Raw genomic sequence first — 27,690 nt, 5'->3', positions numbered from 1 at the left:
CGCATAGACGCCCACCAGCACCGAAGCTCACTACACCTTAAGTATGGTTGCTAGGCTGACTGCCTGGTCTGTCGCCGTGTCCCTAGAGATGTCCTCTGCCCTCCTCCTCCCCCTCTCCCCCCCCCATCCTCCCAATGGCTGAAGGTGAGGGGCTGGGGCAGTTTTTCACAGAAAACTGAATAAGAGAGGGAGTGAGAGAGAGAGAGAGAGAACTGGAAAAAAGAGGGACCGAGCTGCTTTGTGTTTGAGTAAGTCCCACCCTAGGGGACTTCACAGCGCTAACATTTTCGGAGGGAGAGGAGATCAAGGGGAATTGGCGAACATTGCAAAGTGGAGGCAGATCTTGGTCGGGATATTTCACACCTCTTTTCTAGCAAAGTGAATCCCAGGACCCCTCAAACTTCCATAGGACTCGGCAACTTGTCGCAGTCTCCTTAGTTGCTATGGGAAGTAGGGAAGCCGGGGGCTCTGGGTGAAATACCGAGGCCGAACCCAGGCTCCCTCTCCTGATCATTAATTATACACGGCGCTGGGTGCTGGAGATCAGCTGAGTTTTGTGGCAGGCACATTTGTTTTGGAAAATACTGGTGTGTTGGACATAAGGGAGAAAAATAAAAGCCATCTCTGTCTTTTCTCCTCCCACTTCTCGGGAGGCTTCCAGATGTTGGCCAGCCAGCTTTCTTTGGAGTTACCTCCTCTGCCATGGGGGTTCTCCTTCCTTGTCCAGGTGAGAAATCTCCCACATTCCTGAGAAGCAAACAGGTTAAGCAAAATCTGAACCAGGAGACCCTGAGATGGTGCTTCCTGCCTTAGCCTTTCTCTTACCTGTCTTTTTTTTTTTTTTTTTTTAGTATTTATTTTTGGGAGAGTGCAAGTGGGGGAGGGGCAGAGAGAGGGGGACAGAGGATCCAAAGTGGCCTCTGAGCTCACAGCAACAAGCCCGATTATGGGGATTGAACTCACAAACCACAAGATCATGACCTGAGCCGAAGTTGGAGGCTCAACCGACTGAGCCACCCAGGTGCCCCTTACCTGTTTCTTCAACATCTTGACCACACATTCCCTCGTCTCCTCCTTCTCTCGCAGTCTTTCGTCTTGGAGGGTTTTTTTGTTTGTTTGTTTTTTCCTTTACTGAGGGTCAGTGTCTGCCCTTAGGGGAGAGAGAACTCCTGGATGTGTGCATCTAAAATGTTCTCTAGACTAAGTGGTTTTGGTGAAGTTTTTTTTTTGTTTTTTGTTTTGTTTTTTTAAATTTCTTTTTAACGTTTATTTATTTTTGAGACAGAGAGAGACAGAGCATGAATGGGGGAGGGTCAGAGAGAGGGAGGGAGACACAGAATCTGAAACATGCTCCAGGCTCTGAGCTGTCAGCACAGAGCCTGACGCGGGGCTCGAACTCACGGACCGCGAGATCATGACCTGAGCCGAAGTCGGACGCTTAACCGACCGAGCCACCCAGGCGCCCCATGTTTTGGTGAAGTTTTGAACAGCCTCCTCATGCTTAAGAAATGGGGCCTTCTTGATCGTAGTGAAAACTTTTTCAGTGAGTCAAAATAAGTTTTGGTATTTTTGTGATCCTGGGGTTTTAAACACGGCTTCCGAGTCCTTTTACTCTAGGGGTTCATGGATGCCACTGCAGTACCTGTGATGAAATGCTAATTGGATGGCTCACGTAGAGAATCTCTTTCATAAATGATGACCAAGCATAACTTCTGTCGGTCTTCTTAAGTAAATAGGTTTTTGGCAACGATCATGAGAAAAAATAATCCCTATATATTTTAGGCTTTATTTTGTAGCTCCAAGACCTGCTGAGTTGACGTCACTGCAAGTTTCTACAAAAAAATCAACCTGGGATGAGAGACACTTGCAGTTGGAGGGAGGATGTGAGGCCAACGTAGCACGAGGTCGGGTCACTTTTGATCCCATTAGAGTCCACTTTAAAACATTCCCAGAGTTACTTAATAACTGCCCCTTGATTTGCTCACTTAAACCATGTGTAGCTGGCTCATTACACCCATTAATAGTAACTTAGGCCCCTTCTAAGCTTTACTTTCTACCCCTGAGGTCTGTATTTTTACTGCCATCCTGGTTTTTTGTCTTATATTCTTTTTGTTTTCCAAGTATTTGCTAGTTGTTGAGATGCGGTACAGAAGAATGCATTTGGCCTAAGTTTGGAATAATTATTCCAGTGCTGGGCTTCCCAAGCAAACGTAGACTGCTGGGGCATAGAATTCTCTCGGCCCTCAGATGTGCCCACCCTCACCCTCATTCAGTCCCAAGACGGTTTGACCAGCAGCTGGGGTCCCATGGAGGCCTCGTTTTTTAGCATCTGAAATTCCATGGGAAGTAAATTTCATCAGGGCACTGTGACATCACAAGTATTTGGCCCCTAGGACAGCATCTTCCTTTTTGATCAAAGGAACCCAATCTTCCTTTTTGATCAAAGGAACCCGAGACTATGGACGTGCCTCCCGGGGCATCTCAGCATTAGTACCTTTGGCCTCTGAATTGTAAATGGTGAGTGACTTTACTACTTTGAAAAGAATGGCGTGTGGACTTTTTTTTTTTTTTTTCAGGAAATGAGAGAACTAATCACATTGCCCCCTGTTGGGAACTTGGGCACAATCATCCGGTACTGTGTTCTTTGCTATACTTTTTCACGTCATCATTTTTTTCTCTGTTGGGTTTCATCAGAGCTCTGTGTTCACCAGGCTGTGATGTTTTGAGGTCCGATCCAGTTGCGAACTGTAGTGAACAGCGAGCAGCTCAGGCAGCCTGGATAAGGCCATGACCTTGAAGAAGTCATTTAACATCTCTGGTCTCTTTCCTTGTGTTTAAAATGTGGAGATTGAATTCTCTGACTTCTGATGCCCCTTCCTGCCCCGTGACTTGGTGTCAGAGGTTGGGAGGAGTTGAGAAACTATGGGTAAAGTTTCTAGCTCAGAGTGTGTTTTGTAATTTTCTGGCAAATTCTTTAGGAATTCAGCCTTGGAGTGCCTCTGTGTGTTTCCTCTTTCAGCACACAAGCTGCTTCTCTTCAGATTAGCCTGGGGAAACTGAGTCCAGCTTTCAATGGAGCTGCGGCTCACTGGGGGACCTGGATGTGGCCAGGCATAGGCTCTCGCCTGCTCTCAGTTTGAGCTGTCCTCCCTGTAGAAGTTGGGCTTGATCGAGCCTGGTCTGCATGTAATGAATTATTGAGGTATTGTCTCCATGGTTGTGTCTGAGAAAACAACACGTTTTCTCTGTCAGGTTCGTGACTAATATAAACATCAGATCCCGTTATGGCTTGGTAATTGCCCAGGGTCTGGCCCGATGCATCCAATCAGGACTGGAGCTCCAGTGCCTCAGAATTCTTGATTCCAGATCAGACCTGCAGCCTCATCTCGTCTTGGGGATTGCCTGCATTGGATGACCTTCGGATAATTCTCTTTGATCAGGTCACTTAGGGTGGCCTTGGAGAAGCTCTCAGGTCCCAGTCACAGGGGAGTTAGAGCTGACCTTCCCTTGTGCAGAGAGATTTTTGCTGCTCATTCCTGGCTCTCTTTGTGCAAATGCACACTTCAGTAGAGATTCAGCAGTCAGACCCAAGTGCAAATCCTGGATCTTATTAGCAGGGTATCTTTGGCTGTTAGCCATATTGCACCTTGGTTTCTTCATCTGTAAAAAGAGCATAATGATGCTTACTTTGTAGGATGCTTATGAGGAGTAGCAATAATGGGTATACAGGACCCAGCAAATGCCTGGCACTAAGCAGGCTTCCTGTAAATAGCTCACAAAGTGGTGGGTTTGTTTTCTCTTTGATTCCTTGCGTGTTTGGCCCCAGACGGGCACAGACGACAACAAATAGAACTTTTGAACCCAAAGGAACCTCTATACTCTGAAGTCTACAGTCCTTGGGTCAAACAACCAGCTAGGGTGACACTGAGACTTGGGCTCATGGCTCTTGGCTGTGGCAAGGCTGGAAGATTGGGGAGGGGCAGCCAGGGAAGTGTCCGTGGATGGGGGCCTGCCAGGACAGCTGCCGTTTTGATGGTGGGGACATCAGTGGACTAGCGTTGACCAGTGTTAACGCTGTGGGGCTCCGGGAATGATAGACTGAGAGGGTGTGAAATGTTTGGTAGGAGAGCAGGGCTGGCCAGCGTCATACCATTGAGAAGGGAGGACTTTCATCCCGTTACCCCAGTCCAGAGCTCGTAGACCTGTTCCCCTGGCAATGCCACAGTTTCCTGGGCAGCGTTCTCTGTAACAGGACCAGCTTTCCTCCCAGTGCTGTTTCCCAAAGTGCGTTCCGTGGAGCACTTGTCCTTGGACTTACCTTGCAGAAAATGTTGTGAGTCTTGGCATACCTGAACACCCCCTTGAAGAGTCGGATCACAGGTGGGGAGAAGCCCTGTAGTAGAGAAATTGGTCAAACTGCTCCTAACCGGGCTCACTTCGAGCAGCCTTGCCTTGCTGTCAAGACTGCTGTGTAGTACCTGAGTCCGCCTGTGACCTTGGGCAAGGACTTCACTGCTCTGCACCTCAGTTTCCCCATCTGCAAATTGGGGATTGTAACAGAGCACAGCCCTGTGGGATAGGTTGTCTCTCTAGCCCTATTTTGTAGACTTTCCTAGGAGGACACTGGTGACCTAAAGCCTTGGGCTGACTCTGTATCCAGGTGCCCTGGGGACTTATCCAAACATGTGTCAGGAGGAGAGGAAGAGCTGCCCTATCACGTGGTCTGGGGCAGAGAGAATTCCAAGGCCAAGGCCGAGTGGGCCCCTTCTTTGCCTTGCTCCTGTCCTTTTTCCTGGAGGGGGACATTCATTGGGTGTCTCGTAGCATGGAGTAAGTCCTTGCTTTGGGTCCCTCTCTCTGTCTCACCAGGGCAGGAGAAGCGTGCTGCTGAAACCGCCTGGCACTGGATTGCAATGCTGGGACCTCTTTCCCAAAGTGGGCAGCAGGGGGGCCCCAGCTCACAGTGGCAGTGGCCATATGCTAACTTTTGAAACACAGCAGGCAACACCACCATCTTGGGACTTCAGAGCTGTGGAGTCCCTGGAGGGGTGCCCCTGTGCCTCCAGTGGAAAGGGCTGTGTCTGTGCAGTGATTCCGAGCTGCTGGGCTGTGCGGGAAATACTGGCCTTCATGGACCCATGTCTGGGGGTCAGGCAAGGCCAGGCCTCCTGCAGCACCTCTGAGATTCCACAGCCTTTCAGTGCATGGCAGGGAGCAGATCAAAAGTGCTTCCTTTTTTGAAATGCTACTTAAGTAGGTGGAATCCTGGCCCTGGGCACACAGAGAAGGACTCTCCGCCTCCCAGGCAGAGGTGTCTTAGCATTCTGGGTAGAAGTCTCAAGGAATGTTCAGTTGGGATATCAGATCTCTGCTTCGGAGGGCTGGAGAGAGTGTTTGTCTGGTCCCGGGGCTTGTCACATGTTAATATGCATAAGAATCACCTGGGGTAGCCATTAAAAATGCAGCTTGTGATTCCGACAGAAAGTCCAGGGTCGGGCCTGAGATTCTGCGCATCTGACAAGACACGGGGGAGGGCGGGTGCCTATGTTGTGCAGGCCACACTTAGAGCAGCAAAGATCTGGATCATTCCCACCCTCCAGGCAGTCCCTCCCTGAAAAAAAAAAAAAAAGCTTTTTTTTTTTTTTTTTTGCTTTAATTAAATTTTTTAAAATTTACATCCAAATTAGTTAGCATATAGTGCAACACTGATTTCAGGACTAGATTCCTTAGTGCCCCTTACCCATTTAGCCCATCCCCCCTCCCAAAACCCCTCCGGTAACCCTCTGTTTGTTCTCCATATTTAAGTCTCTTATGTTTTCTCTTCTTCCCTGTTTTTATATTATTTTTGTCTCCCTTTCCTTATGTTCATCTGTTTTGTCTCTTAAAGTCCTCCTATGAGTGAAGTCATATGATATTTGTCTTTCTCTGACTAATTTCACTTAGCAATAATACCCTCCAGTTCCATCCATGTTGTTGCAAATGGCAAGGTTTCCTTCTTTTTGATTGCCGAGTAATACTCCATTGTATATATATGCCACATCTTCTTTATCTAGTCATCCATCAATGGACATTTGGACTCTTTCCATACTTTGGCTGTTGTTGATAGTGCTGCTATAAACATGGGGGTGCACGTGTCCCTTCGAAACAGCACACCTGTATCCCTTGGATAAATGCCTAGTAGTGCCATTGCTGGGTCGTAGGGTAGTTCTATTTTTAGTTTTTTGAGGAACCTCCATACTGTTTTCCAGAGTGGCTGTACCAGCTTGCATTCCCAAAAAGCCTATTTTTAAATATGGAAATTCCCAGCTCTTCAGCGGTGGGGAGGGATCCTGTGCCAGGACAGCCAGGTCGGGACGACTCCGCACAAGCCCCTTGGAGCCTCTGCGGTTCAGACTGGGCCCTGACTGCTAACACCCACTGTTCGGGTGCCTGCTCCCAAGGAACCCACAAGAGCTGTTGGTGGAGGGTTGGGTTGTGGCGGCCAGAGCAGTGGTCTGCAGAGATACAGGGTGGGGTGTGTGCGTTCCCCGCCCATCAACATGCGGGTTCCTCCTCTCGCCAGTTGGTCACACTGCAAGGGGCTAGGCTTCTCGAGGTCCAGGATGGCAAGTCTGCCAAACCAACTTCTTGCAAAATTAAAGGCTGGTGGCGTAGCCAGGCCTGCGCCGTGGTGATGCTCCAGGAAGCCAGCTGCCGGCCATTCCCTCTGGAGTGTTTGCAGTCCGCGGACAGCAAGACCGCCAGCCCGATTTTCCACAGGGACCTGGGTGGGTCTTCCCAGATGGAGGGTTCAGCTTAAAAGGGTTGGACTCAAGACCGATGCTGAGTGTGGGGAGATGGGTGGCGCGGCACGGTGCTGGGCCCCCTCAGCTGCTCTTCTCAGGGGTTCTGTCAGGGGAAGTTGAAAGTCGTTCTTTTGTCACCCTAGCGTATTAGGGTTGTTTGCAGCTCACACCGCCAGGGACCCTGTCCTGGAGCTGTGCTGTTGATGTGGTTGCACTGTCAATGAGGAACAGTCGGACCAAGCTTTGAGCCCTGAGCGTCTTCAGCGGCCAGAAGGAGGAAGGGCTTAGTGCAGTGGCAAGCACACAGTAGGTCCTCCGTTGAATGTCATGGTTACGATTGTTGTTGATTTTGCTTTTACCACCTGGTGAGTACATACTCTGTACGCAAACCAGGCTGGGTGCTAGGGGAAGAATAAGACCCAGTTGTGACTTTGTTTTTAATGTATATTTTTGAGAGAGAGAGAGACAGAGCATGAATGGGGAGGGGCAGAGGGAGACACACACACACACACACACACACACACACACACACACACACACACACAGAATCTGAAGCAGGCTGCAGGCTCTGGAGCCCGACACGGGGCTTGAACCCATGAACTGCGAGATCATGACCTGAGCCGAAGTTGGATGCTTAACCGACTGAGCCACCCAGGGACCCCTTTTAATGTTTATTTTTGAGAGAGAGACAGACACAGAGTGTGAGAATCTGAAGCAGGCTCCAGACTCTGAGGTGTCAGCACAGAGACGGATGTGGGGTTCGAACTCATGAACCATGAGATCATGACCTGAGCTGAAGTCAGATGCTTAACCTACTGAGCCACTCAGGTGCCCCCCAGTACTCCCCCCCCCCCGCCCCACTTGTGACTTTCATCTGATAGGATGAGAGGGAAAAAAACAGTTATCTTCTCGTGGGGTGTGCAGTGTCTGGTCTTGGAGTTGCCTGTGAGCCCCTCCCTCGAGGGCAGGAATTGAGTCATTTAAATATATGTTGTAAGGGCCTTTTCCATCACAGTTAGCTGGGGGCCGGGTGGGAGTGTAGTAGGTGCAAATATGTTTTGCTCTTTTTTTCTGGGTAATTTGTTAGGAGCTGTGGAGAAAGTCTGGGTGAAAGGGATGGGCTTGATTTGGTGACACGATGTTTGAGTCATTCCTGGCTTTCAATTATTCACGCCACCCAGGTCTCTCTTGGCCAGCGGATAACAAGGATTTAGTTCATGACAAGCAGCTGTCTGCGAGGTGGGTGAGTCAGGCAGGGGACAAGAGGGGAGCTTCAAAAGAATGGAAATGGAATTTGCTTTGTTTTCAGCATTATTTGGTGATTGTCTTTGTCTCATTGCCAATTTGGAAATGTAATTGACACTCCAGGTCCTGAATGGATGTACTTAACATCCTCATCTCCCTGTAAGATCTCATTACCTGTATGACTAATGCTTCTTTACCTGGCCAAATGCGAAATTATTTAAGACATCTCATTTACTTTCTGTTCTCTGTGCTGTTTCACTGGGCTCCCTACCATGTTTTCTGAGGGACCCAGATCTGGCTTACTCTGGACATGTGAAAGCTAATCAACAGACATGCCTGTATTCCTTTCTTCGCGCCTTCCTTCTGCTTTTCACCCTTTACTTCTTTTCTTCCTTCTGTAGTGACTTTTGCTAAGTCTGGGAGCAGAGAGACTGAAGTTGGCAGGTTAGTGGACAACAAACAGGAACTTGGTCTCACTAGTTGAGAAGCACGTGGTATTATGAAGTCACAGAGGTGGAAGGGAGATTTGGGCCTGGATTCTACTTCCTCCCCGGTGCCGGTGCTGGGAGCCCTGTGCCCCATCATCATTGGGGATGGGGGTGTTCATGATCTCCTGAGGCCACTGTTTCATGGAGGACAAGCCCACCTTAGAATGAGTGGAGAGAAAGAGTTTTCTCCTTGCACTAGCCCCTCTTTGCTTCTGGTCTGTTTCCATGACACCCAGAGCCAATCTCAGTGGAGAGTAGATTTCAGATTCTAAATCCAGCCCAGGGAGGCCAAGAGCTGGGTGGTGGTTAATGGCAGCAATGTTGTGGAGGGGTAGAATGCCCATAAGGGTGTTGCTCCTGTGCAGGCCACTTTCTTTTTCTCTTAATGACTTGCTGGTATCCTTCACCTGTGGTAGTGAGAGTTTTCCTTGTCCTATTCCCCGAAGTTTGGAAGGTGGCCCATTTTGGCCATTGGTTCTGATAGTTTGCCCTCCAGGATGTGTCTGGTCTTGTTAGATGCTGCGGGTGGAGGTTTTGGCTGTCCCCGGGCCATCACGTCACCTCTTTGTCAATGGTACATGCACTGTGTTCCAAACTTCAGCTTCCTTCATAGTTTAGTGCTGGTCTTGGCTGGGAGCAGATGTGAATCAGGGGCCATGCCAAGAATCCAGATGTAGAGTGTAGATCCTTTGTTAAGAAGCCGGAGGCGGACTCTGCTTTCTAGGTGTCGGCTCTTCCCAAAGGGCAGAGAGCAGATAGTGATCTGGGGCCTCTTTTTGTACCATTTAAGGACGGCTGCTCCCTAGAATCAAGGCTTGTCCCTCCCAACTGCTCATCTTATGCCTCTTCTCTGGGCTTCCATATACTAGTTCTGCCATTTCCCCTGGTCCGCGGAACAGAAGGAAACCAGGAAAGGAAGGAGAACATGCAAGAGGAGAAGGTGAGGGAGAGTAGGGGGGAGAAGGAGATGTTCACACCAAGAAAAATATAATTTCTTTTCTGGGAGCTAGAGGCTGGGTAAATATATAATTGGGTGGATTTTGTTTTTAGTTCCTGCACCTTTGTCTTAACGAATAAGTCATGACAAGTGACCTCACCCCCAAAGAGAGAAGTGTTATATAAAGACCGGTAGAAAGAGTGTTTTCACTGTGGGAAGATTTTGGCTTTTCCAGTGAAAAGCATTGTCTGGTTAACTGATAGCATGGGGCCCCGGGTGGCCTGTGGCCCAGATCCTGGGAGTCACGGGGCTCCGTGGGGGTCTTTTCTATGTACACATTACACAGGAGCAGAGTTCTGCCCCTCTTCAGGAGCAGTTGCTGCATTGATTTATTTTCCCTTCATGTGACTTTGGAGTATAGACCCTTTATAGCTCTGGAAGGGGAAAAAGTGGGCGTCTAATGATGATCCAGTGGAAAACTCAGAGAAAGGACTCTCAGGCTTGGAGGAAGGTTTGGAAGATGACAGGGTTTATCCAAGTGCTGGGGAGTTTCGTGACCAGTATTAGCTGGCTACAGCTTTATATACATTTTTTTTTTCTTTTTGCATCTGGGAGCATTTTCCTCATAGTGTTTAAAGGAATTGTTTTAGCTACCCATGCATTATGGCCTTTCATCCTGTGGATTGTGTCAGCCACAACTGATCAGGTGTAAGATTCTCAACGGGGATAGGAATGGTGTCTTTAGCTGAACCTACAAGAGAAGTCAGTGGTTTGCCTCAGTATTAAAAATGGCATCCTTTCCTTAAGCTCGGGTGCAACCCATTTTCCTTGTAAGATTTCTTTTTTTTTTTTAAACTAATATAGTATTATATTAGTTTCAGATATACAACATAATAATTTGATTTTTTGTATATATTGTGAAACAATCACAATAAGCCTAGTTAACATCTGTCACCTTACAGAGTTAGAGATTATTTTCTCTTGTTCTGAGACCTTTTAAGATCTACTCTTTTAACAACTTTTGAATATGCAATACAGTATTATTGATTATAGTTGCTTTGCTACACATTATCCCCCCATGACTTATTGATGTTATAAGTGGAAGTTTGTATCTTTTGATTCCCTTTACATCATTTCATACACCCTGCATTCCCAGCCTTTGGCAACCACCAGTCTGTTCTCTATATCTTTGAGCTTGGTTTTCTTTCTTTCTTTTTTTTTTTTTTTCCTTTCTTTTTGGTTTCCACATATAAGTGAGATCATATGGTATTTCTTTTTCTCTGTCTGACTTATTTTACTTAGCATAGTACCCTCAATAACATCCATGTTGTGGCAGATGGCAAGGTTTCATTCTTTTTTTATGACTAAATGATACTCCATTGTCTGTGTTTTCTTTCTTTCTTTCTTTCTTTCTTTCTTTCTTTCTTTCTTCCTCTCTCTCTCTCTCTCTCTCTCTGTCTAAAATCACATTTTCTTTATCCGTTCCTCCATTGATGGACACTTAGGTTGTTTCTATATATTGTGTCTTGTAATTAATACTGCAGTGAATATGGGGGTGCAGATATCTTTTTGAGTTAGTGTTTTTGGTTTCTTTGGAGAAATCCCCCAAAGTCGAAATGCTGCATCCTGTAAAATGTAAAAATAGTAGCTCTATTTTTAATTTTTTGAGGACTGTCCATACTGTCCCTACAGCGGCTGCACCAGTTTACATTCTTACCAACAGTACACGAGGACTCCCTTTTCTCCACATTCTCGCCAGCATTTTTATTTCTTGTCCTTTTGATAATAGCCATTCTGACAGGTATGAGGTGGTATCCCATTGTGGCTTTGATTTGTATTTCCCTGATGATGAGTGATGTTGAGCATCTTTTCATGTACCTGTTGGCCATCTGGATGCCTTCTTTGGAGAAGTGTCTATTCAGATCTCCTGCCCATTTTTTAAATTGCATTGTTTTTGTTTTCTTTTGTTATTGGGTTATATAAGTTCTTTATGTACTTTGGATATTAACTTCTTATAAAATACATGATTTGCAAATATTTTCTCCCATTCAGCAGATTGCCTTTTCATTTTGTTGATAGTTTCCTTTGTTGTGCAAAGGTTTTTTTTTTTTTTTTTTTTTTAGCTTGGTGTAGTTCCACTTGTTTATTTTTGTTTTTGTCGCCTTTGTTTTTAGTGTCAAATCTGATACATCACGACCAGGACCGATTTCAAGGAGCTGACTGCCTGGGTTTTATGGTTTCAAGTCTTATATTCAAGTCTTTTATCCATCCATAAGATTCCTTTTTTAACTTCAGTGTTTTATACTTTTGTCCTTAATCCTAAAGGCAATGTATGTTCATTGTAGAAATGCACAGAGAGGCATTAGGAAAAAGAAAAAAAAAAAAAAAAAGGAGACCTCACACCTACTAGGATGCCTACTATAAAAAAAAAACAAAACAGAAAATAACAAGTGTTGGCTAAGCTTTGAAGATTTGGAATCCTTGTACACTGTTGATGGAAATATAAAATGATGCAGTCACTGTGGAAAAAAGTATTTGTGGTTCCTCAAAAAAAAAATCAAAAATTGGATTGCCATATGATTCAGCAATTCCACTTCTGGAGACCCATGTTCATAGCAGCATAAAAGCCAAAAGGTGGAAGCCGCCCAAATGTTGATTGACAGATGAGTGAGTGAACACAATGTGGTCTGTACATGCAGTGGAGAACCACGCAGCCTTATAAAGGAAGGAAATTCTAAAGCATGCTACAACGTGGATGAGCCTTGAGGATGTTACGCTAAGTGAAAGGGGCCAGACACAAAAGGACAAATACCGTATGATTCTACTTTATGAAGTACCCAGAATAGTCAAAGTCATAAAGACAGAAGTAGAATGGTGGTTACCAGAGGCTTTAGGAAGGAGGGCAGTGTGGGCAATGGGGCGTTGTTTAATGGGTACCAAGTTTCAGTTTTGCAAGATGAAAGCATTCTGCACAACAATGTGAATGTACTTACTACTACTGACCTGTACACTTAAAAATGGTTAAGATGGTTAAGTTCTATGTTAGGACTATTTTACCATACAGGAAAAAAAAAGAAAACAAAAGGAAAAAGAAATTGCTCCAAATCCTCCCTCCTGGAGATGACCCCCCATTATCTTCAGGTACATTTTCCTCCCAGATACATTCTCCACCATGGTGCTTGTGTTTGTCATTGGGGCAGCTAGTAATTTTCCTCTGAGGGTTGGTAAGTGGGAGTCCCCTGAGAAGTGCCCAGCCTGGCCTTTTTTGCTTGAGGTGCTGTCCACACTGACAGCAGAGCAGAATCTGTTCTGAGTGTGAAATTTTTTTTATTAAATTTTTTTTTAATGTTTATTTTTTTTTGAGAGACAGAGAGAGACAGAGCAGGAGCGGAGCAGGGTCAGAGAGAGAAGGAGACACAGAATCCAAAACAGGCTCCGGGCTCTGAGCTGTCAGCACAGAGCCTGATGTGGGGCTCGAATCCACGAACCATGAGATCACGACTTGAGCCGAAGTCAGATGCTCAACCGACTGAGCCACCCAGGCGCCTCTGGATTTTTTATTTTAACACATGAGTGGCTCTGGTGTCTCAGGCAAGTCATTGTCCCTGGGCCTCAGTTTTCACTGTGTAACATGTTCTCAGATTCAGTGATTTCAATAGCTAGCCATTTCTTCAGTTAGATTCTTTATCATTTGTGCCTGATAAAGAACCCAGTGGTAAATCATTCAAGGTAAATGGGCAGTTCTGGTTCTATTATAAATCACAAGATTGAAATCTGACTGATGTGTCCCCGAAGCATCAATATTGACTTCGATGAGATGGCATATTTGAGAATTACAATCTGAGGACAGAGGCCCTTTTGGAAATATCATCAAACTTGTCATTAAAAAAAAAGTCTCAGAAATAGTATTTTGTGACTCTGCTATTACTTCGAAGGAAATAGCCACATCACTATTGAGGTTTTAGTTTTAATTTTGGGGGTGGAGGCCAGGTTGAAAACATCTTAGATTATAGACTATAAGTGGTGTGCCATGATAGGCTGGCTTGGTTGAGGTTAGGCATAAAAAGAAACATCTCATTAAAGAGGAGGTCACACAAATCAACCTACTTTGATGCTTTTCTTTGACTTGCCCCAGAAGGCAACCCCAGGGTGAGAATGTTCATCTGGGCTCTGTTCCATGGAGCATTTCAGCCACGAGAAGTGGGAGGAGATGCCCAGAGCTTCTGTGGCAAAGGAGCGAGTGTCTGAAAGGATGATCCCCACATCCCAATGATTTCTGAAATAAAATCCTCCCCACCCCCAAATCGCAAACAACGAGCACATCAGAACGTACTGAATAGTCTTAGGTTACATAACATCAATTAGATCATGCTACAGGGGCCATGTATTACATTTTAACTCGTCACAGATACATTACGTTAGCACTTCACAGATCCACAGGGTCCCAGGCAGCTTTGGGGTATTATTGAGTGAATTGGTGATTGTGTAGGACTTGACGAAGCCCAGACAAAAATACTTCTTTAGATTTTTCCGTATTGTCATTATACTCTTATTAGGGGGTGCAGACATCCTGCAAATATTTCTTACAGAATAAGCTAAAAATTTAGACAGTGGTTATTGTATCGGTTGTACTGAATGGTTGATTTATGGCCGTGAACCAGATACAACAGATTTTTAAAACTCCGGGAACCTTTACATTTTCCAGTGACAGGCAGTGCAAGCACTATATTTTTAATTGGTCCCTTCTTTTAAGTCAGGAGCTGAAATGTTATCATGCAAATCTCTCCTGAGTTGCATGGAAACTAATAAAATCACAAAGGTTTCTATTTGTACGCTATGAACACAGACTGTAATGAAGCCGAAACAGCGATCTCTAGGGGATGATGCTATTTAAATGCTAGGCAGGGCTTTGAAACGATTCTAATGGTGAAGAGAGAAACCAGCAAGGGAGTGAGTCCCGTTCTTTCCTCCCCACCTCTCAGTGCCTGTTCACCCACGCTCCTCTTTACTTCCTGACCTCAGAAAGAATTAACTTAGAACAAAGACCTCTAATCTCTAGTACATCCTGTCTGTTACCTGTTGTAGCAAACAGCAGTGAATTCTCAGACATTCTCTCTTAGCCACTTTCTCTTCCTCCTTAGTCATTGCATTGATCCTACACTTAGTGGTGCTTTTGTTTTGGTAAGTCTATGTGAACTGGAGTAATTGACTTCTTAGGGGAAAAAAAAATGGTAACAAACTTTTTTTTTTTTTTTTTGAGTAGTTACTATGCATCAAGCACTGTCTTAAGCTCCTTATGTTTATTATGTTATTTAACTTTGAAAACACTCCTATGGGGGCACTCAGTTGGTTGAATGCCCGACTCTTGAATTCTGGTCAGGTCATGGTCTCATGGTTTGTGAGATCGAGTCCTGTTGTGGGGCTCTGCACTGAGCATGGAGCCTACTTGGGACTCTGTCTCTCCCTCTCCCTCTCCCTCTCCCTCTCCCTCTCCCTCTCCCTCTCCCTCTCTCTCTGCTCCTCCCTGCCTCATGCTCTTGTGCTGATTCTCTCTCAAAATAAATAAACTTAAAAAAACAGTCGTATGGAGTAAGCACGTTTATAATCCCCGTTTTGTACATCAGAACAGTGAAGCATAGAGAATATGTGTGAATTTGGATAATAGATTTTGAGTCCTTACTATGTGTCTGATGGTTTCTAAGCCCTGCATGCTGTTATCTTATTTTAATCCTCACTACACCCCGGTGAAGTAGGTGGTGTTATCAGATTAGGAAACTGAGGCATGGAAAGTAGAGTAATTTTCCCGGGGTCACACAGTAGTGAGGGGCCAAGCCAGGTGTAAGTCCTGGTGGGCAGGCAGTGGACCTTGCACATCTGACCCTTGCACTGTCCACATGCAGGTGTACCACCTGTAGTGGTAGATGGGCTCTGCTTAGCTCATCTGTGCCACAGAGTGAGGGAAAACATTAGGGCATAGATAGATAGGACTGAAGAGAAGGGTTGGTGTGTGGAGACTCATGTACAATCCCTAGATGAGGTGTGAGACCCCTTGCACAAATTCCGAGAATTCTGTACTATGACTAGAAATGAACCTTAAAGATTATCTAGTCCTTCTAATCTTTCTAACTCTTGCTTTTCTTTGCTGGAACAAAGTCAGGTATGCTGTGTGCAGTTGTACAGGTTGCTCACTGCACAATTCTAGGGCTGCTATGAGATTCATATCAGATAATACATAATTAGACTTTTAACTATGGCCCATGTGTCATACATCTCTCTATGTTGGGGGGTATTTGGAGGCACAGAATAAATATGGGGCATTTTTCTGAGTATCAGTCTTCCTTTAAGTTTTGAATAAAACCACTTTTTTTTTTTTTTTTTTTCCTGAGGTAGGCTCCACAACCAACGCTGAGCTGGTGCAGGACTTGATCTCACAACTGTGAGATCATGACCTGAGCTGAAATCAAGAATCGGACACTTAACTGACTGGTCTACCCGGGTGCCCCCAAAACCACTATTTTTAATATTTACACATACATGGGAGATATTAGGACTAGGATGTGGAATTCAGGCATATTTTTAAAAGCTTGAGGTGTGTGTGTGTGGCATGTGTGTATTTGTGCATGCACGTGCAGGAGGGCATGGAGGGTGGAAGAGTCTGACACCCCCAGTAAAGCCTGATCATTAGACTATGAACCTGAGCGTCGTGATGTGGAATGAGTCCCTATTCTTCCCACATACAGTTTGCTCATATCTCAAACTCTGAAACTGTGTTATTAAAAGAATGGGACTTCTATGAAAAGCACGTAACTATATCTGAATGCCCTGATCTGTTATAAATAAAGTGCATTTCAGATGTCGGTGGGGCAGAGAATTTAATCTGTGCACTCAGAAGAAGGTAGTGCTAACTCATTCAGTGGTTATGAATCTTCCCTTGCCTTAGAAAGATCGATTCCTTGCCGCTCTCCACCTCCAAAGCCTGGAAATACATTATTGTATCACAACATGGATTTCTTTCTAGACCATTGGGTATTGTGGCCTTGCGTCTGCCAGACCCTCTGTGCGATATCTGGAAGCAGGAGACGAGCTGGTCAGTCTGTGAATCTTTATTATCCTGGCTATCCTCTTCCCAGGGATACAGATTTGCATAAGGCATTGTTTCCTCTCGGGCAACGCCAGTAGCCACGTTGTGTGATTCCAGGGCCGCCATCCACATCATAAGTGTGAACAATGCCCCTGGAATTGTGCAGTGTGCGCCTCACATGTCCATACATGTGACTTTTCTAAGTGTCTAGCTGGGCTGGTATACACTTACATAAGAAATGAAGAACAGGGTAAGGCCCATAATTCTTAATGGCCAAATAAGTAAGAGAAACATTAAGAGCTTGAGACCCAGAAAAGGTGGAGAACACTGATGATTGGTCAGAGAGGAGGTGGCCAGACAGGGACCACTGGGGGGATGTGGGGGTGTGAAGGTGAACCCAGCCTTCCGATCCCTAGGCCCAGCTCCCGGGACAGGCTGTTGCCATGACTTCTGACGACGGTGCAGCTCCTGACGTGATGTAGGAAGGCTCCCAGGCCCCCACGTTCGTTCTCAGCACGAGCCTTTGAGAAGAGTGAATGCTTGGGTGCCAGCCCGTGTGCGCCCCTAGGGCCTGTGCACGAGGAATAACAGGACCCAGAGGATGTGGAAAAGGCCTCTCCAGTGCCAGCTGTGCTATTTTTAGCTCCCTCCCACGGCCCCTGCTGTCCCCAGGTGTTTGTCAGCGGAGCATCCGCACCTATATGGAAAATGGCAGTCGGAGCCCAGGCTGGCCCGGTAGGCCGCGGCAGTCTCGCTCCTGGGCCCAGGCGGCCAGGCCGGATCTCTGGGGCTGGCAGGCTGCTGTGAGGGTGGTTGCATAACTGGCCTTTCTGTCGGTCGTGGTGCCTGCTGGTTCTGGGTGAGGAGGTCGGGCCAGAGTAAACAGGTCTACACTCCACTGCCCCTCCCTGAGCGCTGGTGCACTGGACAGGCTCACGGGCCTGGTGATGAGCTGGCATAGTCAGTGGCTGCTTTGGCTCTGGAGAGCTGCCTGACCCTTGCTGCCGAGTGCCCAGGGCGGAGCGGCATGCCTGGACTGGGAAGTGTGCAGACGGCCTGGTCTGGTCCAAGGTCCAGGTGTGGTGGAAGGCTGGGTGTGACCTCAGGGATGGCCCACTCCTTCCCTTTTAACTCTCCACGTTGCCTCCCCCATTCTTCGAGGCGCGCGGTGCACTTACCGGCTGTGTCAGCTTCCTGCCAAGCCTTCCGCGCTCAGCGAGCCAGGCCTCGCTCTGCCTCTGACACCCTCCGCCGTTTGTCCTCCCTGTCCTGTGTGACCACCACCCATCTGATGTTTCTTGTGGACGGGGCTGGGGGTTCTCCTTTTTCGACTTCCTGTGCCTCTTCTGGGTGGTCCTGGATTGTGGGCGGTGAGCGTTGGCCCATCAGTAATGGTGTGGTGGCTTGTCCTCTAGCAAGGTCCTTGACAAACCAAGGCTTCTGGTATTCATGTTCTTGGGTGTTCCCTTGCTTTGAATCTGGACCGTGACTTGCTCATCACCAGTAGAATGAGGTGGGGATGACTATGACTTCTGAGATTAGGTCAGAAGAACCCTTCCAGCTTCCCTCTTGGTCCCTCGGAACACTGGCTTTTGAGAAGGCAGCCATCGGGTATAAGACATCTGATTGTCCTGAGACCACCGTGCTGTGAGGAGTCCGGGCCACAAGGAGAGGCCTGAAGGCTGAGATGCTACATGGAGGTGGGGACGGGATGGAGAGACAGACTCTCCAAGGAACACCAAGGCACCAGACGTGGTGGGAAGAATCCGTCCTGGAAATGGGTAGTTGAACCCCAACTGACATAATCAGAGATGAACCAGCTAGCTCATTCCTCCCTGAATTCCTGACTTAAAAAATTATAAACAAAATAAAACAATTGTTTTAAACCACTACATGTTGAAGTGATTTGTTATGCAGCAATAACTAGAACAAATAGCGACCATTTAGGGTGGTCCTTCTGCGAGATCCAGTTCGTAGTGCTTTCTCTGGGTTCCTCTTAGCCTCTCTTCCCCAGCCTCTGCCGGCCAGCCACACAGGACTTTCTGCATGTCAAGGATGACCTCCGCTCCGCCTGGAATTCTCTTTCCTTGTCCCTCCTCTCCTGTTCCATTTATCTGGCACCTGTTATCCAGAGATGTGCTGGTAAGTGTTTAATCTCTAGGAAGAAACCCCTGTTTGTAGCATTTGTCCATTCCTGTGGTGTAAATACACCCACCGTGGCCGTTTTCAAGATACCAACGTGATGTCGCAGGACACGGAGGCAGGCGTCGTCGCCCCCATTTTGCAGGTGTGAAACTGAAGCTCAGAGGGTTTTCCTTTCCTAGGGAAGTCGTGGCAGGCATGGATCTTGGGGTCCTGGCCTCAAAGACCATGCTGTTTCCAGTGCCCTATGCTGTTCTCATGAAGAGCCTGTGCTTGACCCTGAGCCCAGGTAGCATTGCTGCTGGGCTGTCTGGTGTCTTTTAGACTAGTGGTCCTTCCACTACTTGTCGTGAGCTGCTGCTCACTTTTCCTCATGCTTACCATGCCAAACCAGTCACAGCCGCCGATTTCTCTCTTCAGCCGTATTATGACATCTAGACTCTGTGATGCAGGCAGTGGTCATGGAAGCAGTGAGCTAATAGGGACCTGGGAGTCCACCTGGGGGCTTGGTTACTTGTGCATTTGTCAGGCCAGGCCAGCTGTGGGGTGTGTGGGGTGGGAAGGGGTGGGGGCTTGTTTCACACAGTCGTTCAGAGACCTTGGCTCCTTGCACCCGTGGATGGCCCTGCCGTCTTCTAGGGTACTCTTGACAGTCTCTGTTGAATCCCCTGTATCCAACTGACAGCTGGGGAGTGAGAATTAAGGATCCTGAGGTGTGGCTTTGTGGGAGCGGTCCTGGAAGCCGTTCACATCACTTCTGCCCACATAGTCCGTTGACCAGAACTCAGTCACATGGTACCCTAACACCTTAACAGCGAGAGATCCTGAGAATTGCAGCAGGGCACCCAGGAGGAGTGGGAAGTAGATCTGGAGAATATCCAGACCGCAGAAGGGGCTCCAGAGTGCCGTGCTGGGGGGAAACTGGGGCGAGGGCTTCTAGAACTTACTAATCACACTGGATGTTTCCTGGTGCTGCTAAGGGTCACGAATGGTGTTAAGCACGCCACATGCTTTATGTTACTTATTCCTCTCAAAAAGCCCATGTTGTGGTTATTATCCCATCCCCCTCATCCCCATTTTATAGGTGAGCAAACACCGAGCCGTGCAGTGGTTACGGCACTTGGCCGAGGGGTGTCACTGAAGAAGTGGCAGGGCTCCACTCCAACCCAGGGATTTCTGGCTCCAGAAAACCTTCTCGTCCCTGCCATCAGCTTGCGAGCCACTCTCCTTCTTACACACTAGAGCAGAGGGGCCAAGGGGCTAGAGTGCCCCATCTCTCCCCCTTCCAAAGAGGACGGAGAGCTCAAAGGTGTCTTGGCTGTTGCCAGATGAAGTTATACCTTATTCTCCGCCGTGGTGATGTGGAGCATTGACAGCGGTGGCCTGTGCTCTGCCCTGTGACCTGGAAGCACCGTCTGCCCCTCAGTTCTCTTCCACTTGGAGTATTACTCTGAGTGGCTCTGTGCCTGGGACATCCAGAGTGTAATGGAGGCAGAGGCTGGTTCCCAGGTCCCTCATCGTCCCCCCCCCCCCCCTGCAGTGAAGTGCTTCACCCTTGGAAATGTCTCTTCCCTTTAGCCCATTCCACACAGTTCAGATTTCGTGTTTTAGCAGAGTGAGTTCAAGTTCAAGAGTTCACTGCCGAGACAACAGGGGATCGGACGTGAGTAATAAGGAGAGTAATGTGGCTGCTTTTCTCAAACCCAGTGGACCAAAGTGTACATGTCCACAGGAGCATCTCTCATTCCACTAAGCGCAATGTTGTCGTCAACATCATGCCCTCTGGAGCCAGACTGCTTGGCCTCAAATCATAGTTCTGCCACTTGGTGACTTTTAGACCTTTGGCAAGTTGCTGAATCTCTCCGCACCTCAGTTTACTCTCCTGGAAAGTGGGACTAATCATAGTAACCACTTTGTGGATTTGTTAGGAGGATATGATATGTGTTAATTGCTTACAGTAGCACCTGCTATGTGACAGGTGCCATATAAGCGTTCATTGTGATTGTTACTTCGCTTTGGTTACCTTTGGAGGCTGTTTTCCTAGCATGGACCAGGACAGTAGCTTATGCAGTCACTCTGTCTTCCGTAGTTCTCCACTCTAGGGGACCCAGCTTCCAGAGGGATAGCTGGCATGTCTGGCCACCTGCTAGAATGTAGCCTTCCTGAAGTCTGGGACTGTATGTCCATCTTTGCATCCATAGTATTTGGGGCACTGGAAGGCTTCTGCAAAAGTTGCCTGAGATATTGTCCCCATGCTGAGAACTCCAAGACAGGCAACTTTTTATGTTTATCCCTGTTTCCTTAGCAACCTGCAACACTGTCCAGCATCACAAAATGCTTTTTGAATAAATGCAGGACTGGAAGAACAAACGGTTTCATTCTTACTTGGAAAATGAGGGTCTGTCTTTGGCAACAGGCTTGTTGATAGCATCTGTGCATTCTTTTGAATGTTACTGGGGTGACATCTCTTGGCATTTGAAAGTCAATATGATTTTAGGAAACTGAGGTAGTTTGCAGGCGAGTATAATGAATAAGAGAGGACGCCAATGTGGATAATGTATTTCTGGTCCCCCAAATGTGTAATTATGATGTACTGAATCTCAAAGTTCTGGGTGGCATGTAATTGACCTCTGTAGGTGACTTCCAAAGAAAAGTTCCAAAAATGCCTCGAGTTTTGGCAGCATTGGAGTAAATGTGTGATCCCTCCTCCCCTCTCCCCACCACAGAGGGGCAATACTCATGCTGCATGTTAACTTTCCTCTCTTAAATTTAGGCTTGTGAGCATTATAGCCTAGCCTTGGAGTAGGACAAAGCCAGGCTTGAATCCCCGCGTTACTTTGCACTAGTTTGGTGGGTTTGGACAGTTCACTTAACCTTGCCAGGCTCACTTTCTTCATCGGCAAAATATGAATACTAAAAATATCTGCTTCATAGAATTTTTGTGTGAGTAAAATAAGGTGGTCATTATGAGCACTTAGCACCTCCGAGATGCCCAATAGATGGCTTCTGTTCAGTTGAGGTTGAGTTATTTTTGACCTCTCTCCTCCATCAATAGCCACAGTGAGGATGCTACTGAGGTAGGAGGCAGGGATTCCTTGAGGGAACATGGTAGCCAGGGGCCAGCGGAGTACCAAGATGGTATCTCAATGGTGAGGTGGTGACATTTCCTTTGGATACTACATATGATGGTAGAGCTTAGGGTGGAAGAAAGGTTATTTTCCCACAATCACTGAGTTAAGCAAATATTTTTATCATTAGCAAGTTGTTCCACATTGGGCCAGGCTGTGAAGAGGATCCCAGGGACATTAGTCATGGTGGGACTTCCTTGGGGGAGCCCCCAGTTGAATTGGGACTGGGCGAGGGACAGACATGGGTGTTCTTTCCTCTGCTTGCCGGGTGACATGGAGGGGTATGGGATATGGGGCACGAAGATCTGGGCTTAGCTCTCGCTAAGTAAGTGGTCCTGGGCAAGTGGTCTCCCCTCCCCAAGCCTCAGCTTTCCTTGCCTGTAGGATGCAGACCACAGAGAAAGTTCTACCTAGCACATGAGAGATACTCAGTATATAGAGGCCACCATTTTTTTTTTTTTTTTTACAGAGCGAGGTGGAATTATACTATTTAGCAGAAGTAGATCTATTCAAGTCTTCCGTTGAGCCCTCCTTATACGAAGTACTGTGTTAGGTAGAGGGTAGAGATGAGCTCTGGAGGATTCCACATTGCTTCACTTGCCCAGCTCTCTGGCTAGAGTGTAAGCTCCTAATAACGGATCCTTTAGGCCTGGGCAAACTGTGGGCCTCACGGTAATCCTCTGTATCCCCAGAACCAAGCATGCGGCATGACGCAAGATAGCCACCTGGTAGACATTGGTGAATGAGTGAACAGATGGGCGTTAAACTCTTGCTGATGAGCTGACTAATATTCCACACTGGCTAAAATTGTATTTTGGGCACTGAATCTCTTTCTTGTCTGCGGCTTCTTGAGCACTGAGGGTATTTAATTATCTCTGGAAGCTGGGATGGAGCCTTCCAGGCCACCTTCCCCAGGCCCTGAGCAGACAGGACGCCCATCCAGTCTGGGCAGTGGCAGGGTGTGGGTGCCTGCAAAGGTAGCCTCTCCCTGCTCTGTTTGCCAGTGGCTTGGCCAGCTTCCCCTAAAGAAAGGGCATTTTGTATGCTTTGTTTGTGTAAGTGTTGGACAGCAGCTTCCCACCTGCAGACAGTCTTTGCCTGTGTTTGATAAAATGACAGATTTGTGCTTTTCTTCTGCCTGCTTTCCCCCGTCCATCTCTTTCTTTCATTCCCTGTGGGAAGGGGACTCTGTCGGGCCAGCCACCAGCCATCAAAAGAGGAGCCAAGTCCCTCATCCCACAGTGCTGAACTGAATTGCAGCAAATTGGGTGGAGGAGGCAATTTTAGCTCAAATGCAAACATCCTGTCAAAGAACAGAACGATTATAGTTTTTGCTGCACACGGGGAATAACAGCACAGAGGTGAATCTCGGCATCTGTTTATTGCTAATTAACCCCTTGGTGCACACTTGCATTCCGTGTGAACCGGCCTGCAGCCTGGACGACCTCCTCTGAGGAAGGCCCCTTGGCAGCCAAACTCACTTGGCCAGGATATCTTCATGGGCTTCTTGTTTTACTTGCTATCCCCATTGGCTCTGACTTCAGACGAAAGCATTGTTTTGGGACCAGATAGCTTTGCGTTCTTTAACAAGGCACAGGGTGTATTGGAAAGAGGCACAGAGTACCCCCAAGGGTGGGGCTGGTCAGTTCCGGTCAACCAGAATTTTTTGGGATCCTGGAAGTTTTAAACCTTGTACTGTGACGGGGCTGGGGGGAGGTTGGGGCAGAAGGGTTGCCATTTACTGAGAGCTTAGAATGTGTCTGCAGTGTGTCATATTTCTGAGCTGGCCACTTTGTGTTGCAGCTGGTAAAATTCTCACAGCAACCCTGAAGGGCAGGTGTTTGGGAGGAGGACCCAGGGAGGTTAAGTAATTGCCCCAGGGTCACATAGGCAGCCCAGGCGGTAGAAGACACAGAGTTTGAGAACTTACAGTCCTATCGTATGGGCAGAAGTCCCAGGTTGTAACTTAATTCCTGCAATAAATAATAATTAGGCACCTATTGTATACCTGGGCACGGGGCAGGGGATCCAGAAATAAGTCAGCCTCTGCTTTGTCTTCTGGGATGGTCTCTAGAGAACTCCTTGAAGGATAAGAAGAAATCTGCCAGTCTTTGGACTTTCAATTTCTAAACTGAGGTCTAAATACATATAGGGCATGCACAGAACTTAGTGTAGAGGTTGGTGTTTTTTTTTTTTTTTTTTTACATATGTATGCACCTTTCTAACCACCAGTCCTTGGAGGCAGGAACCCCACATTACATTCTGTGTTCAGGCAGAGCGATGAGATACAGACCTTGAGCGCTCTGAGGGATTCAGAGGAAACGGAGCTCAATGCACCCGCACAAATTTGGTTTCTATCGTAAGGGGAAGGAAGATGAATATTCATGTATCTTGATCTCTTTTTGCATCATTACATCTTGCTTTCTCTGGATTTGAGGCTCCCCACCTGCCCCTGGGTTCTGTGGAATAAGTGTTTCATGCATCACATCTCTACTGCATTGGGAAGAAAAGAAATTGGGGGAAGAGGAACTGACTGAATCCTTGAGTAGTTTAGCCAGCTTGCTGTGCATGACTGGGAATGGGTCTGGGTCTCTGGCCATGTACATGGAATATGGACATGAACTTTGGCGTTTGTGGGAGCGAGGCAAGGCCTGGGGCTGGGCTCTGGTGTGCTGTTTAGTCTGTACGTTCTTGGATGGCGGAGGGAGTGTGTTTGGATCTGCGTAGGCCCCTGTGTGGGAGCAGAGGGGGCCAGGAGACACTAGAAAGCCACCAAGACTGTCATCTCTTTTTCCCTCAAACTCTTTTAGCTTTCACTTTGAATTGCTTAAATCATATAAGGAGGCAAATACAGGCTTTACTGTCTTGTGGCCCTGGCTCTTGCCTTCCAGATTAGTGTATAAACTCCTCTGTCAGCTTATAACCATGGTGCCTTGTTCTTACACTTTCCTCTTGCCTACCTTGTCTTGTCTGAGCACGCAGTAAACCACCTCATGAATAATTGTTGTGTGCATTGATTTTAGGGTCTTTGAGGGAGTTGTCTATGGCTTGCCGTCAACAGGGATGTGGAATTGAATTATAAGGTTATAAGCCGGTATCTGCTTATAAGCCGGTAGTGTTCATCTTTAGACATCAGGATGAATAGCATTGACCTTGGTGAATAGCATAGGAGAAGTTTGGAAAAAAAGTCACAATAGCTCACACGTTTAGGGAACTATGTGCCAGGCCCAGAGGGAAGGACTTTATGTAACTGAATGAGTTGTGATGCTTTTGATAGTAAGTGGAAGGAATCCTGACTTTAACTATCTTAAACATTAAAGGGACTTCATTAGTTCATGTAACTGAAAGGGTGGGTGACTTCAGGTGATGCTTGATCCAGGGGCTCAGTGTCTCCAAGGACTCAGTTTCTTTCTGTCTCTCTGGTCTACTTTCCTTACAGGTGGCCTCATCCTGAGGCTGCATTGCCTCTGGGTTCCCAGATGGCTTCCACAGTTTTGGAGGGCACGTGCTCTTATGTTCACACCTGCAGGAAATAGAACACCTTTGTCCCAGAATTCCTTGCACTGATCCTGAGGGTCACTCTCACTGGTCAGGCTAAGGCAAGGCTGTGTGGTCAGTGTCCCTAGAACCTTGATGACCTCTAAATGGAAAACAGGGTCTGCGAGGAAGGGAGAAGATGGGCATTGGGAAAGCAGTCAACCAAAGTTTTCTACAAGTGATGGTCGAATTTCATCCTCACAACACCTTTTTGAGGCTGGCACAATACCCCCATCTACACATAGGGAAACCAATGTACAGAGAGACCAAGGAATTTGCTTGAGTCCATACAGCCCGTGGCTCAAGCCAGGAATGAGGCTGGGCAGTCTGACTCCAGAACCTGCAGTTCTGACCACTGCATTGCATTATTCCATGGGTCTTCTCTTTTTTTAGTTGAGATAAAATGTATCCTTTTAGGGCGTACAATTCAGTAGTTTTTAGTATATTCACAAAGTTGTGCAACCGTCACCACTATTTGATCTCAGAACATTTTCATCACCCTAAAAGGAAGCCCTGTACCCATTCAACAGGCACTCCCCCGTCCCCTCCTCCCTCTACGTCATCTACTTTGTAGCTCTGTGGGTGTGTCTAATCTGGGCATTTCATATACATGGAATCACAGAATGTGTGGCCGTTTGTGTCTGGCTTTTTTCACTTAGCCAGTGAGTTGTTTTTGACTGGGATCTGCTGTGCTTGACCTTAAGGATTCTCCATTCCCATCTTTTCTGTCTTGAAGTGGATGGGGCTGTTGGCCGGGGAAGAAAGAGATTCTGTGCTAGTGAGAGGCTCTCACTCTGCAGGTGGGCTCTTTTGGGGGAGCCACCAGACTAGGGTTTTGTGAGGGCGTCTCCTGGATATGCACGGTGAGGGTTCATTCCGCATTCTTGAGCACCCCCATGTGCCAGGCACTGTGTGAAGCCCACCCAAGGAGAACAGCAAGGAAAAGGGCTGGGGAGGTGGGGACCGGGGTGGGGGGTGGGTCAGATAATCAACAATCAGTCAATAAATGAATGAGATCATTTCTAGGGCACAGTGGAGAAAACAGAAGAGGGCGATGGGGTTGAGGGTGTTTGAGGGGCCCCCTTAGTCGGTGACAGGGAAGGCCTTTCTGAGGAGGCACTCACTGAGCTGAGACCTGCCTTAGGGGAGAGGTGGCCATGCAGGATTGGGGCAGCGTGCCCTAGGTCCAGGGGGTTGGGGCCTAGCCCAAGGGTGGGGACGTGGGTGGCAGTCAGGCTAATTGGAAATGATGGTGACTGCCACCTCATTTCTGCTTTTCCTGAATGGTTCCTCCCTCTTTGGGACCTTTTCCCTGCAGCCTCTGCCCTGGAAGGGTTTGATCACTGTCTAAAGGTCATGGCGACATTCATCCTTGGAAGGCTTTGGAATCTGGGGCTTTAAGCCCCTTCTGTGTTACTGAAACTTGAGCCCAGACTTCCTCCTGTTTCCGACTCAGGCCTGAGAGTGCCAATCACCTGTCTTTTTTTTCCTTTTTTTAAACAATTTTGATTATTCAAAGACCTTCATGCTCTTTTTAAACGTCGTATCCACCAAATTTCAGGGACCATAGACCTAGTCCAGATGGACGCTGTCACTTGCGGACGGGAGCCTGGTAGGCTAGTGTTTGTTGAGTCTGCTCTGGTGAGAGTGCAGGTAGATAGGAAGACAGATCATTGCTCCCTTGGACACACATGTGCACACGCGTGTGCATACACGGGAGTCCAGAGTGTGATGACAGTCCGCGGAAGAGGGCAGGGCTTGCGGAAGGCTTCTCTGCAGAAGGAAGGCCTGAAGGAGAGCAGTATTAGTCGGGCCTGGGCGGGTGAGGGGTGTGCCCGAGGGCCCAGGGCCGTGAAGCCCCTGTGGCCCCAGCAAAGCTGCTTGGAGGCAGTGGACTGGAAGGGAAAGGGACGGGGAGACTCTGAGAGGCAGATGGCAATGTACTCCAGGCCCTGGGGCCCCAGGAGGAAAGACGGAAGAGGAGGATAGAGTAACTAGAAGCTCTAGGAGGCCAGGCATACGTCTGTTTTGTTCATTTCTTAGCCTGTGGCCAGCACGGTGCTGAGCAAGGAGAGTACGTCCTGACTTCTCAGATGGGGGGAGTGTGTTTCCGTTTCCGATCGCCACTGTGATAGATTACTGCAAACTTAGTGTCTCAGGACACCGGCGATTATTCTCCCACAGCTCTGGGGGCCGGAAATTTGTAATTGGTTTCACTGGGGCTAATCTCAAGGCATCCCCTGGGCTGGTTCCTTCTGGAGGCTCTGAGCTGGGGGGGCCTCCTTCCCTTGCCTTTTGTAGCATCCAGTGGCCAGTCGTGGTCCTTGTCTTGTGGCCTGTGCCCCAT

At 47.6% G+C, this 27,690-nt stretch overlaps 1 protein-coding gene across 4 annotated transcripts in view; it reads left to right on the top strand.

Moving 5' to 3' along the window:
* KCNMA1 (potassium calcium-activated channel subfamily M alpha 1) overlaps positions 1-27,690 on the top strand; it is a 731,687-nt gene that overhangs the window by 1,407 nt on the left and 702,590 nt on the right. The gene's annotated exons all lie outside the window — the stretch shown is intronic.

The sequence above is a fragment of the Lynx rufus genome, unplaced genomic scaffold, assembly GCF_022079265.1.
Source record: "Lynx rufus isolate CCGP_SWC_20201006 ecotype Redwood Valley unplaced genomic scaffold, mLynRuf1.p SCAF_11, whole genome shotgun sequence".
Lineage (NCBI taxonomy): Eukaryota > Metazoa > Chordata > Mammalia > Carnivora > Felidae > Lynx > Lynx rufus.
The sequence above is the reverse complement of the archived record's forward strand: the minus strand, read 5'-3'. Positions and strand labels throughout refer to the sequence as shown.